The sequence below is a fragment of the Corvus kubaryi genome, unplaced genomic scaffold, assembly GCF_017639235.1.
Source record: "Corvus kubaryi isolate FWS band 111438036 unplaced genomic scaffold, C.kubaryi_AGA036_p1.0 77, whole genome shotgun sequence".
NCBI lineage: Eukaryota > Metazoa > Chordata > Aves > Passeriformes > Corvidae > Corvus > Corvus kubaryi.
Window position 1 is genome coordinate 1,148,500 of NW_024582064.1, and position 14,692 is coordinate 1,163,191.

Below are 14,692 nucleotides of genomic sequence, written 5' to 3' on the forward strand. Positions count from 1 at the left end.
CCTCAATGAATCAGTTCGTTCATCATCTCTAGCTTCCCTCCTTGATTCATACTCCTACACTACTTGTCAGGAGAGTTCGTGTCTGTTTCCTTCCCTATTCCAGTTTTTAGATTGACTCTATCCCTAAATGAGGTCTTTTTTCAGAACTGCAGTGGTTCGTGCCTTACCATTGACCTCTCCATAGCTGATTCAATCAACTGTATTACCTAACTGAGAACTGACTCTTGACTCTCACAAATTTTCCCACTGAAAGGTTTTGAAGAAGGTTGAAACATTTCCCCAAGTACAGAAGAGAGATGGCAGTGACACTGCTTCCACTTGAAATCTTAGAGAGTTGCAGAAAGCAAAGATTGAAAATAATGTATAGTACTAACTATTGAGCAGCCCCACTAGTAATATATTTGATCATCGCTCTCAATTTCTGCTTATTATTATGAGGTTTTTTTAATAGCAAAAGCCACGATACATCTTGCAGAGAAGGCTTTTGACAAGTGAGGGTAACTTGTCTGACTTTCCTTGACATCCTGTGTGCTATATGCATTTGATTGCTGGTCACATCTTTGCCAAAATTTTCCCTGCATCTTTAAATATATTGATATAAAGCAAAGTAAAACAACTCCTATGTTGAACTGTAGTTATTAAAATATTATAAATATGCTTTTAAATGTACTTTATTATACTTATCTCCATAGAATCATATCGGTTAGAAAAGACCTCTAAGATCATCGAGTCCAACCACTAACCCAGCACTGCCAAGTTCACCACTAAGCCATGTCCCTAAGTGCCACATCTAGAGTTTTAATAAATGACAAGTAATCAGTTTAAAAGCAGTGCAGAAAAAAAAAGGAGCAGTGGAATGTAGCAGCAGTTTTGTTATGTTGTCTTTGTAAGAATAATTTTTTTTTTTAAGATGAGTTGATTGGAACTTTTAACTGAAGCTAGAAGGGAAATAGGTATTTTGCACTTTGCCAAAAGGAAATGACTTCTCAAATTACTTTTCCAGGACTGTGTTCTTAAATATTTAAATATAGGTGCACACATGAGGAACACGGTGTATGTAAATAATCCCGGTTGCTTTAGTAAGTGATACATTTATATACGTGCTCAGGAAAAATGGATATCAGATCTGGACATGAAAATGCTGTTTTATGGAGCAAACAACAGGAGTGAGGATTAAGTTTCTGCTGAGGATCAAGGAGAACTTCCCAATGTTTTTTGACAGGCCTTGCATTGATGTGTGCCACAACCATACTTCCACCTCCAGCACTGTCACTCTTGCTTTCCTCATGCAAAGTTTCCATCCTGAACGCTGCCACTACACTGTCATAGCCACAGTGCTGCTACCACAGGGAAATTGGGTTCTGGAAGTCTAGCGGTGTCTTAGAGAAATGGCTGCCAAGCTGACAGGAGAGCAAGAAGAGGCAGGGTTTATTGGGATATCATGGCAGAAATCTGCAAAAAGCAAGTGCTTGTAATAAGATTATTAGAAAAAAATTTCTGAACAAGGCTGCTAAAAATGGTTTTAGCGTGGGATCAATGTTTTTAATTGATTTGCACTCTCTGGATTATACAGTATGCCATATTCACCTGAACTGTTCTTCTTTAAATATAAACTTTATTAACAACAAAGAATATTTTAAAGTTCTAGTGAATCTAGTCCCATTGTTGCATTTTGGAAGGGAAGTAGTAATGACGTACTTCAGCTCTGTTTTGGTTTGATAGGTCTTCTAAACAGTCACTGTTAGTGTTAGCTGTACATGTTCCCTAATTGTTTTGGGGAAGTAGATTTTGTTCAGTAGGCATTTTAACATGCCTAAGTGAGAGGAAAGGATCCTCTCACTGTTCCTGAATTAAAAATTTCTTCTGATGCAATTTACACAATTAAAAGAAACTTGTAGTAGTATGAAATTTAATGGTTAAGGTTTGTGGGTTTATAATCTAGAGGTATTTCTCAACTGCTGTGTTCTATTAAACCACATGAGCTCTGGTTTGTTCCTCTTTGAGAAGCGGTGTACTTACGTTACTAGGAGAGATCACAGTGTACTGTGAACTCTTAGAGAAGAAAGGAAAACAAATTGCAGCATTTAAAGCAGTGAGAGTATGAAAAAACTGAGGGTGTCTGGAGATATTTTACATTTGTATATCACCTCCTTTCCCAGCATCCACAAGGTTACAATAATGCATTACAGACTCGCAGTATCATAAACTGTGTATTGCTACCTCCATTTCATTGACAGGGGGCTGAGATACAGAAATACTTGTGGTTTCTCAATTCATTCCATGAGCTAGCTTAAAAAATGGAAATGTTGTTCCCCTTTTTTTTTGTGTTTCAAGTAAAAAAGGTTTTTTCCTCTCATAAAATAATAGTAAAAGAAATGGAAGGGATATCTGGCAGCTATAAACTTTTTTTGGTAATCCCCAATATGAGTTCTTTTTTTTTTATATCTGTCTCAAAATATGTTTGTTTAATTTGTTTTCTAGTGACAAATACACCACAACCTCTCCAGGCAATATGTTTCAATGTCTCCCTGTGCTTATCACTAGTAAAGTTTGCTGCAATTTAAATCTATTACTTGTTCACAATGGGCAGGCAGAACAAATTACTCCTTTCCTTTGAAAACGGTGGCCTTACTCCTCCTCAGTCTTCCCATCTGGAGATAAAACAGTTGCAGTTCTTTTGATCCTTCATTGTAGGCTGTGTTTTCTAACCCTCTGATCACTCTCTTTGCTCCCTGCTGATTTTTCCAGTTAACAACATTCTTGAAACGTGCCCAGACCAAGGTGCTGCACTGAAGCCTGATGCCTTACTAGTGATGAATACAGCAGAAGGATTACTTCACTTGTCTCACAGAGTAATTTCCTGTTGTACACCAAATATGTTTGCCTTTTCCCCCCCACAAGTGACTCTGCTGATTCACATTGCTTGTCCTGATAGTTGAAGACCTGTTTTTCTGTGGAAAGGCTTTCCTACTATTCCAGTTCCAGCCTGGCCTCTATGTACCCACCTTGCAGTTGTCACAAGACATTTGGTTTGCAGTTTTAGAATCAGGCTGTCTTCATCCTTTTTCGACTGGATAGATAGGGGTAACAGGAACATAAAGCATAGAGCCCACCCAAGCCATCATTACAGCAACCATCACCATGAAAAAACTACTTCTATAAATTCTTCAAATATAAGTTTTTTTTCTTGCCTACACCATGTTGATTATTCCAGGATGTTTGTTACCATCCGAGGGTGGTGAAATATTTGATCCAGTTGAACTCTATTAACTTGTTTTCATAACAGAACATTCTCAACATTTGCACTGTATCAACAGTGTTGATACCTGTGCAAAGAGCAGCCCTGTCCCTTTTCACTATCACAAGGCCCTACAAGCCAAGGCATTTTGATCTCCTTTTGTGTGTTGAGTGCTCTCAGTGACAGGATCACTTTTGGCAGCATTGCATGTTTGACTGTTGTCTTCCTGGGCTGGGGTGACCACAAAAAAAGAGAAAAGGATAATCTGCAGCATCTGGTAGGTGATAAACAGGTGTTGTATTTTACTTTATTTGCCGTTTCTCTTCATTGTTTTCACTTGTTCTCGTCAAAACATTTTATATGAAATTTTATTCAAATGAAAGGTAATCCTCTCACTAATGTGTGGCGTATTATGTCCCGCCTTCCTGCATCAGTTTCAGGGACCATGGTACAGCCGCTCATGCTGGACCTGCCCTCTCCCTGCCCGTTTGTGCCAGTCATTTCCCTCTGGGAAGCTGCTCCTCAGCCACTCCCCCCGGGCCGGGTCGGGCGCGGTGTCGCCGCTGGCCCCCAGGTGGCGCCCCTGCAGCGGGGCCCGCTGGTCACAGCGCCCGGGGAGCGGCGGGAGCGGCTTGGGGAGGCGGCGGCTCTCCGCCGGCAGCTCCTCGGGGACAGCCCCGGCCTGGCACACGGTGTGTGGTGCCGGAGGAGCGCGCCCCGCTCCGGGAAGATCCACTCCGCAGCTTAGCTGCGGCTTGCGGCGGGTGTTCTCCAGGTCTGGTTTCCCTGCAGCCCGGGGTTCGGCGCTGTGCGCTGGTTAAAGGGCATCCCGGGTTGGGCAGCGCCGGGCACGGGACGGGCGTGCCCGCTGCCAGCACCCGGCGGGAGAGGTGCTCGACCGGCCTGGCACAGCCTTTTCGGGGGAGCGCCGCAGCTTGAAACGGGGGGCTCGTCCCGCCCTGCCGTGCGCTCCCTCCGGGCGCAGCCAGCGCCTTTGCAGCGGCAGCGCGGAGCGAGTGACGGTGCGCGGTGGAGCGGGAGCGGGTCTGGAAAGGGCCTGCTGGTGATCGGAGCGTGGAAAGGCTGGAGACTCAGTGCTCCTGCTCCGTGCTTTGAATGGTGTGCGGGGGCACATCCGTCTCCCAGAATTTACACTTCACTTAGTGGAAGTGCTGAAATAATCAAAAAGGCTAGATTCAGGAATATCAGAAGATCAGGAAGATCAGAAATAAAGAGTCACTGATGAGCCAAACCTGTAGTGTCCATGGTGTTGCTTCATGTTCTCCATTAATTTCCTAACGGTCTTGTTAGTCAGACCATCGTTTTTGGGAAGAGGGCTGTCAGAGACGGTAGGGCTATATCTGCGTTAGGAAGTAGTGGGATGCAGTGGGAGTGGATCTGTACAGTGAATCTAGGTGGTGCTGGATGACCATGCTATGTGCTTTTCAGGATACTTCACTTTGTGCTAGCTCTGGTCTGGAGCAGTGGACTGAATGTCCAGTAATGGCTGGAACGCATCTTTCAGTTTAGCTTCATTTGAAACTAATCCGACTTCAAACTGCTCCATGGATTGAAACAGCCTGGATGAAACTGTCAGGACAAATCTCTTCAAAAGCACACTCCTGAAATGGTAGTGCCAAGGCACTCTGTGCATATTTTTTTTCATCCAGTCTTACAATGCTTACTCGCTTTAAGTACCATGGATGTAATTAATCTATTCCATAAAGTTTAGCAGGACTGCAGGCCCAATCCTTGCTAATCACCTGTGATCAACTGGGGTAGAACAAGGGCTTTCCAAGAACAGCATGGGCCTGTGTGGATTTTGGAATCAAGATAGCTGCATCTCTTTCCAAGCCTGAGATCAAGACCACATAGTGGTTATGTTAAGTGAAAAGAGTAAGATTTTTAGAGGACTCTATGTAAAATATACTACATTTTTTTCTTTATTCCTCCAGAAACAGCTAAAAAAAAAAAACAAAACAAAAAAAAAAAAAACAAACCAGAAAGTAAGAAAGTGCAAGCCTGCCTCTGAAAGTTCACAGAATCTCAGATCTATCCCTCTTCCTCGTGCTGAGCGACATTATAACAGTACCTACAGAATCCAGCTCAATTAAACAGTATCTGTATAATTTCCATTCAAACTTTGGAAATTTCAGTGTGAGTACCCAGGCTGAACACATCTGAACCCTGCTCTAAGTACAAACACAATGAGTGTTCACAGTTTTAATGTTTTCATCATAATATAGGCATATTCAAATAAAAGTAAGATAAAACATGGGATCTGTTTTGATTTCTGAAGAGCATTTGTATTCTGTGCTGGGGTGAAGGGATAAGTTCTACAACATTTGCTTCTAACAGCGGGTGCTTACAGCTGATGTTGGATTTTTGTATTTGAAACTGGAACTGGCCAGTGGAATTACCACTGAATCACAGAAAGCAGAGATAGAAAAGCCCGGTTATATCATCTAGCCTTTCTGCTTCCTGGTGTAGAATTACTGTGTACCAAATACTTCAGTGCTTTTTCCAGTGTATTTTAAAAGTCTTCAGGGATATACCATGCCTTTTTCTTCAGGCAAATACTCCATAACTTTCTGTACTTTACCATTAGAAATCTTTTCCTGCAATTTGACCTAAATTTCTCCTTAAGTACATTCCATTTGCTGAAGATTTATTGCCTTGAAGCATTCTAAGTAATTCCAGTCACCTTTTGGTATTGACATCTCTAACATGCTTGTTCTTTCCTAATGCTTTGTCCTTTAATCAGAACAGCTATCCATGCCTAGCCTGTGTCATTACAGTCTTATACCACTTCTGCTTTGGTCTGTGGGCTAATAAGGATTTTTTCACTATTTATTGCACTTCCACCTTAAGTTCATTTTCTTGAGAGTAACTTTTATAAGAGTGACTTTTTTCATGGTTAACATGCCTGAAATTGCAGGTTTTTTCTGAAGGAAAATTGTAAAAATGCTGTTATTATGGTTATTATTTCTCAAAGATGTACAGAGAGAAGTAAAGGATTGTCTCTAATTACCAAGCAGTGGCATGGGTTGCCCAGAAAGGTTGTGGAGTCTCCATCCTTGGTGATAGTCAAAACTCAACACACCTCTGAACCTGTGGCTTGGAGCAGAGCACTTGGAGCAGACAATCTCTAGAAGTATCTCTTAACCTCAGCTATTCTGTGATTCAGTCAGAAAAGGACAGATCTGGCACTAACAGTGCTAATTACATGACAGTTTCCTTTGATTTCTCACACTCAATTGTTAGTGCTATGTAACATGAGGTGTATGAGACCCTAAACATTTTTGTTCGTCTGTTAAATCTGTTCATAGGTAGAAGCCTAAGAAATTTCCTTTAGCAAATCCTATAGCTAAGTCACTGGGAATCACAAATTGCTTAAAATGCAAGAGTCAGATGAGCTTGCTCCTTCCAACAGGTCAAGATTAGAATTTTGAGGTCCATCCTTGAAGGTGGACAAATGGAAATTTGCATTTTTCTTCAGGAATACTAATAAGGAATTAAGTTTCAGAGGTTATCAGAAATTGAAAAGGCAGAACAAAGAAGTAGCCAGTCCAGGTGTGTATCAGTGCCTACACAGCCTCCTCTGCTGCTTCACCACTTTGCTTTTGTCCCCGAGTCTCACACGCCTCAGGACACCATTTAGGTTTATCTTGAACTTTGATGACTGGCAGCGAGGCTTTTGCTTTTTAGAAAATAAAAATCCTGCAGTCCCGGTGAAGTTCACAGGAGCTAGCACACAGCATTCAAAAAGGGTCTTAATCTCCGGTTTCTGACCCTGTGGGGATGCACAGCTCCCCGCCACAGCGCTGTGGGATGTGCAGTGCCGGCTGTCAGCCAGGGAGGGAGCAGCACAGGAGTGGGTCACTCGGAGCAGCAGCCGGCTTTCTTCCCTTTAAACAGATGGATTTAGGGGAAGGAGAAAAGGGGGAGGGAGTCTGAAATACCCAGTCCTTTTAGTATCTCTGAAGGCTAAGTTGGAATGTGGCTCTCTCTTAACTTCTACTACCATAGTGTGGGAACCTCCTTGTGGGTGTCCATGTAGCAAAGCCTGGGGGTTCCCCAATCCTGGGGGCTCCGAAAGCCTGGGCCTAGTTCTGGGCAGGAAGGTGCTGAGTGCCCTGCTCTCAGCAGCCCTCAGCAGCTGGTTGTAATTACACACTGGAGCTTCAGAGGAAGTTGGCTGTGGGGAGTGCTCAATGCTTGGCTGCAGATCCGCTGCTTTTAAGGGTACAATGGAGATGGAGAGAGTAAAAAATGATGGCACAGAGTGAAGGGGAGGGTGAAAGCCTAATTATCCCCCACTTGAACTAGCTGCCTTGTTAAATCATTACGTATTTCTGAAAGTCCCATGATAGATGTAGATCCTAAATGAAGTCAGATAAAGGAAAGACCGTGTTCAGATGCCAGGAACTCTTGCCACAAAGGATTAAAACTTAAGCAACAAACAAAAAAAACCCTCTAAAACGTTTGTTATTTATTTTACTACTCTCTACCAAAAAAAAAGAAAAATTAGGCTAATTTATCTCTTTTGGAAAGAAAAAATTACATTGAGCTAACATATTGCAATAACTATTTTTGGTATTACCATTTAAAATTATAGAGTTATAAATAGAGCAGTGCAAAATGCTGCTATTTTGATTCTCACTGGGGTTCACACAAACATTTGCTTTGCTTTCTACCATTGGATTCAACCCTCCACTCAATTCAATTCTTCTTTGAATACAGAGGATTCCTCCTTTTTAAATTTTTAAACAGCCAGATCAATTTGTAGTTGAGGGTTTTTGCTGACACTTGACCTTAAGCTATCTACTGTTTTAACATCACCTCAAGATTGCCGAAAGAATTGCAAGAATTTCAGTGAAGGTGGCTTATAGTGCTGGTTTTGTGATGAAAGCCAGAATGAGGCAAATTTTGTCTGGCAGTGGACATTGTAACAAAAGCTCTGGTTATAAGTCTCAGGAAAAGAACATTTGTAATGAAAGTGGCCAGTGAATCCTAAATAGCAACAGAGTATATTGCTATGAAATGTGTTTACCTACAGGGGGAAAAAATAATCCCACTTGTGACAGAAAAGCAGCAGCTTACTCAGAGCTATTCTCAAATGTTAGAGTCAGTCATCAACTCCCTGGTTTGTGGTGGCATCCTTCTAAATTTTGGCCCCTCCAGGCAACTGTGATTTATGTTTTTAACAGAAGAAGCAGCCGAAGTGCATAGAGAAAAGGTGGGCAAGGCTACCCGCTGTGCAAGATTATATTTAGGGGTACAGCAGAACTGTGACTTGCATATATTTGGGGTTTTTTCTTTTACTCTGTTTCTCAGATGTGGACAACTTCTTGAGGCCATCCAGGTGAGTTATCTTACATCACAAAGTGTTGATTAATTACGGGCTACCTAATCAACATCAGCAGTTCTTTCAAGCAATGTCTGTGCTGTATGTGGATCCTACGTGTTGCTAGGCAAGTACAGCTAAGCTTGAGTCTGGGAGATAACTCAAGGTTGTTATGGCTGCTTTACTACCAGAGTATAGTAGAGGATATTAAAACTGGGATGCTTTAGACAAGCTTCTCAGATGAGCTTTCCTGTTTGAAAGCCTTTTAAAGGTGTCTTGTTGAGACACGTGTGGTCATGAGTTAAAGACGTAGTCATTTAAGAGGTCTGTGACAGGGAGGTGGGTTTAACCAAACTAGTGCCTAACTATTATGCCATTGCTTCTTTCTTTCTCTCACTCATACAACAAGTATGTAAGACAGAGTATTATGTACCTCTAATGGACCAAAGTCTACTTTAATTTACCCAGTTTAAATATACATATTTTTACATATGTTAAAAAAGTAACTTCACAGCTTTCAGTAGAATTACTCCAGAGAATCCCAACTCCAAAGCCCATTGTGTCTCCAGATGTCTCTTAAGGTTTTCCTAGATCCTGGCTCCTACTTACCCAAACCAAGAACTTGTTTTATTCCCATCTTACCATGCATTAGGTTTCTGTGGGAATCAGGCTGTAGAGGGAAAATGCTGATATCAACATGAAGACAAGATTTGGTCAAGACCTAGGAAAACTCTTGTACTTTATATATCATCGGGTTACCTGCACAGGTGGGAGGGAAATAGAGATCTGTAGCCCATAAATCTGTGTTTACTTAGGTGAATAAATAGCTCTGTTGTTGGAGACAGAGAAATGCACCTTCATATCAGAGCAACACAGCTTATTTTATGGCAGGAGCATAATTGTAGCTTAGGTACTTATCTCAGGCATGTAGTATTATAGACAGTTTGACCCAGAGACACCACCTTTGGTGGGGCTTTTGCCTTGCAAAAAATTACTATATTTAATAACATTTCCCAGACAGTTAAACATTCAAAGGTACATTTATTAGCTGATACATTGCTCAGAAAAATACCTGACACTACAAAACCCAAAAGCTTAAAAAGCAGATGGATTTCTTCCGAGCTTAAAATTAAAATGCTCATAGGCTGAAATTTCTAGTAGAACACATTGTTAAGAGGAGCTTTTAAATCTGTACAAATAGGGAGTTACTGTAAATAGAAGCAGTGGCACTTTTTTAAAATATAGGAACAGTATGGATGCTGACAGAGGTTTATAGAGTTTGGAGATGAGTTACTGTTTCTTTGCATTAGGCATTAATGAAATAATTTGAAGATACAGGAGAAATTCTGCTCTTAATGGTGGGAGTAAGTAATACTGATGAAACCGTCTGAATTTACTTTATGCAATACTTCTTTTAATAACAATCTCTATTAAAGACATCTGGAAGTCTGTAACATTGATTTAAGAGGGAGAAAAATTAACAAAGTTCTTTAGCAATTCTGTCTTCAGTGTAATATTATGAACTGTTAAAAGAGGGTTTATGTGTGCTACATTATTAACTGAAACTCTGCTCAAATTGAAATCAGGCCCACAAAATTTGCTTTTCTTCAGATCATGTGTCTTGGTTTTGAAAGACAGATGTCTGCTAAGGAAGGCAGAAGCCTCCCTTGAAGTGGCAGATATAACCCCTTTCCCGCCGAGTTATTGTAATTTTGAAATCAAGGGCCTTTAGGCAAAGATATGGGAAATAGGAATAACAGTTCTTTACTATATATATATATATATACATATATATATATATATGTATATATATAACCAGTCAAACAAACAACAATAACTATGGCAGTAACAGCAAACAATCACAAACCCAGTCCCAGCCTCCTGGGCTGTCAGGCCCTTTCCCCTTGGGTGCAGTTCCGCTCGCAGCCGGCAGGGGCGCTGGCGGCTCCCGGTGAGCAGGGCAGGTGCGATGGTTCCCCCGCGGCTGCAGGGGGCGCTCCGGAGCGAGCTCATGGAGCACGTGGCACTGGTGGCCTGGGATCCCGGGGAAGGGATGGAACAAAGGCTTCACAAACCCCTGGGCAGCTGGCCCCGGTGTCTGGCCGGACTCTCGGGAACAGAAGGCTGGAACGGCCTGGAGCGGCAGGCTGGAGCGGCAGGGACGAGCACAAATCCCAGAGGACAGAGGAGATGTATCCAAGCGGGGAACCCCCCAGAGGTCGGGGAGGCGGGGCAAGCACGGCTACAGCGTAGCAAAGTCTCAAAGCAGCAGCAGCGCAGCAGGGCGGCCGCAGCCCAGCCTCCAGCAGGGCAGGGAAAAACAGCTTTGGGATCCTGGCGTTGTTTCCAGCAGAAAAGAAAAATGGCCGAAGAAAAAGAACCAGCAGCTCCTTTCTCTGCAGCTTCTCTCTCTGAACGCCTAGAGCGAACTGACCCCACACCCAGGTGAAACACAAAAGGGTAGCCAGGTCTTTTGTTTGCTCTCAAGCACCCAGCGATTTATCGTCTTAGTAACAGAATGGGGGAAAATTCCTTTAACAGGAAAAAAAACTAGACCTCTTAAAACCCCAATGGTCATGCTAGGTTTTTAACACAAATATTTAAAATTACACAAGAGAATGAATATACTTCCACTTTCTTTAGGATTTTCTTTTTAATCAGGCCAGGCAGAGAAATATTTCTAAACAGCTATTCTCTCTTTTACAGTATGTGACCTCTCTAGCAATGTTAAAGTGCAACAAAAAAATTACCAGCTTCCTCCACTAAGTCATTACTAGAGAAAGAAAATCACCTCCAAAGTGACTGAATTACAACTTGTAATAAAACACCCAATACTTTATACTGGCTTTGTCAGGGCTAAAAGATAAGTCTTTAGTTATGAGAAAGACTGGGGGCAGACAAAGGTGGGAATGGAATTGCAAAGATCATGGTCTGGAAGAAAGCTTCCTTACAGGAATTAAATACTGAGTTTAAATTAAGCCCATGGTTGCCTAACTGTAAGTGACATTGTGGGGTTGATCTTTTTTTCCAAACATAAATTATAAAGATTAAAGTAATAAAATATTTTGTATTTTTATCACTTAAATTTGGAGAGGCCTCATGTTTTCCACACCTGTAGCCTTGATGATTCTTTAGGCAGTTCTGCCAGTGGTAAAAGGAATAAGTCACCACTGTCAGAGAATTTGCCTTTTTCATCACATGGGAGGCCAGCCTAACTCCATGGTGATTGCTGTCTAAACGACTTAATGTAGTTTCTTTGGGTACTTTTTGATTGAAGAGTGATAACCCAGGCAATGAGTTATTTGGCATCAGCCTTCAAGACAATCTGTTTTCTTTTTATAAATCCTACAGCACCTTTCAGCCACTCAATTTTAAATAAGGCTGTGATGGGTTCGGTTCTAGTGTGCCTTGTGTATTTAGTCAAAGAATTGTTAAATTAGGTTTTGCTCCTTTTTTTATTTTTTCTTTTTTTGTAAAATTATATTTCCTGAAGTGGTATTGAGAAAATGAGAGGTGAACTGAAAGACTGTCTTTATTTTACAACATAGGAGTGTGACAGGGCATTTCCTTCCTGGTGGTAGTGACACTGTCTCTTCCCAAGAATCCAGAGGGGAAGAAATACACTAACGTCAGCCTAAACTCAAAGTCTTAGACACACCCAAGAGGAAGGAAAACAATAAGTAAAAATTTTCTACAACTGAAAAATTATTAGGGATTGTGCAAGGGGGGAGTTTGTTGTGCTGTAAATTTGGTAAACAGCAGGTAGAATTATGCTGTGAAATGGACAGGTTTTCATGTTTGGATCTTTTCTCAGCTCTATCCAAGCATTTGGATGAAAATAGCAGCAGCTTCCTTGCTCTAGATTTTCTAGAGTTTTATTTGGTGGATTCCTCACATAACAGGATGACTGAGGAGTGTTAAATACAATCTGAAGAGCTGCAGAGGTGATGGGTGCTTTGAATATCCCTTTCTAAGTGTCTTTTACTCTTTTTATTAAAGTAAACCAGTTAAATCTTACAGGGAGAGTTGCAGCTTGTGTTTATGTTAAGCCAATCAATCTCTTATGTTTCTCTATCTTTTTTTCACTTTGGCTCTTAATTTTTAGACAAAGCAGTGACTGAAAGATATAGGTGAATTTTACACTATTTACACCACAGTAATGCACAAGGGCTCCAAGTTAGAATCCATATCCTTTTAAGGCAGATGTTGTTTAAACAAATGTAAGGATGTAGTTCCTTTTTGAAACCATGTATGAGAACCATCTACATCAGGCATGTGTCTTGATTTGTGTCACCAAAAGAAAGATACCGCCTTTTGCCAGTCCCATTTAAACCTTGAAATGACAGTGCATCATCGTGTGGTTACTTTCAAATAATTCTAGCTATACAAAGTTTAGTATTTGTCTGTCATTGTCAGATTTCTTCTCTTCATTGTCAAAGAAAAGAATAATTATACATAAGGAAAGAAGGATAATCACAAAGAATTTGTATGTACAGAGTCAAGACTGTCCACTGTCCTTACTGAGGTAGTTCAGTGAGTGTCACCTGGGTTCATTTCATATGAGAGGTTCCCGTTAGTCACCCAAAGCAACCGAGAACAAGATTATGACAGATGAGTGTTACCAATTCTTCACTTTACTCTCACTCTTCTTTTCATCCTTTTCTAATTTTTTCTCTTTCATGTGTATTTTTAGGTTTTCATTTGTATTTTTATTGTTCAGGTTGTGCTCCCTCATGAAAAAGAAGGACTTGCAGTCTTCCTCACTGTCATGGGAACAGACTGATAACTTTTTGATTCCACGCAGCGCCCTGGAGTTCATGGCAACAGACGGGGCAGGGCTGCTGGCCTTGGCAAACTGCAGGGCATGTCTGATATCCAGAACTGCCTGCTGTACTCAGTGGGCAGTCCTGAGAGCTCTTCTGGTGGAGAAGAAGTAGAGTTCAGCAGCAGTCCATGGGTGTGCAAACTTCCCACTCAGCCATTTCCATGACTGCTCCATTGATGCTGTGGTGGCTGCTGCATTGTGCTTACAGTAGATCTTGCCTTCTACTCCACTTCTCATTCACTCTATTCAAGGGTTGCTTGAAGGTCCAAGCTTTCAGATCTGAATTTGCTTTTTTTGTGATTCTGACATTCACATTTATTGATGTTTGATTTTTCAACCTGACAAAACCTCACTTTTATTTTTTAATTCATTTTCACTCTTTCTCTACAGTAAAACCTGCCAGTCATGGGAAATTACATGAATGATTCTGTGGAGGCTAACCCAAGATTGCTGAACTAATTTTCATGCATGGCTAAATGCAGAATTGAACCTTGTGCTGCAGAAGTGAAAGGTTAGTGATTTTGGATAATTTTAAAACTATCCTATAGGATTTGATACAGCTACTGTCAGTCTACCCTAATGCTGTTTTTTGTTGACTCTGCCCTTGCGAAGGCACTGCTTTCTGTCAGTGGTTAAGAGGAGAGAGTGGTTTTCAGTGCTCTGCTGATTCAGCACAGCAAAGAATCAGTGCATTAGCAAGGACTGTGAGGGAATTTTAAATACTGGTAGAGTACCAAACTGTTACTGTCACTATGTCTTGGAGGTGAAATTTCAGTGTTATTACTTGTTGGGGTTTCAGTTTAGTCTTAGGTTTTTTTCCTATTAAAGGAATTTTCTCCCATATGCATGTTGCTAGGGGACAAATAGCTGTACTTAAGAAAGACAAAAAGGGGGGTGGGGCGGACCTGGCTACTCCTTTGTCTACACCTGGGTGTGGGTCCAGTTCGCTCTGAGCGTCCGGAGAGATGAGCTGCAGAGAAAGGAGCTGCTGCTTCTTTTTTTCGGCCGTTTCTTTCTTCCTGCTGGAAACAACGCCGGGACCCCAAAAGCCGCTTTCCCTGCCCTGCTGGAGACCGGGCTGTGGCTGCCCTGCCCCACTGCTGCTTCGAGCTTTCGCTACGCTGTAGCCCTGCTCGCCCTGCCCTGGCCTCCGTGGGGTTTTCCCATCTGGGTACATCTCGTCTGCCACCCAGGATTTGTGCTCGTCCCTGCCGCTCCAGCCTGCCGTTCTAGCCTGCCGCTCTAGCCTGCCGTTCCAGCCTGCTGTTCCTGAGAGTCCGGG

The 14,692-nt window shown here is 41.9% G+C and overlaps 1 long non-coding RNA gene across 1 annotated transcript; it reads right to left on the reverse strand.

Annotated features, from left to right (window-relative positions):
• Positions 1–2,388: 2,388 nt before the first annotated feature.
• Positions 2,389–14,282, reverse strand: LOC121676046. Its single transcript, XR_006020346.1, has 3 exons — positions 14,195–14,282; positions 4,753–4,756; positions 2,389–2,402 (listed from the first exon to the last, which is right to left on the reverse strand). It is a non-coding gene; the product is annotated as an uncharacterized LOC121676046 (long non-coding RNA).
• Positions 14,283–14,692: the final 410 nt, after the last annotated feature.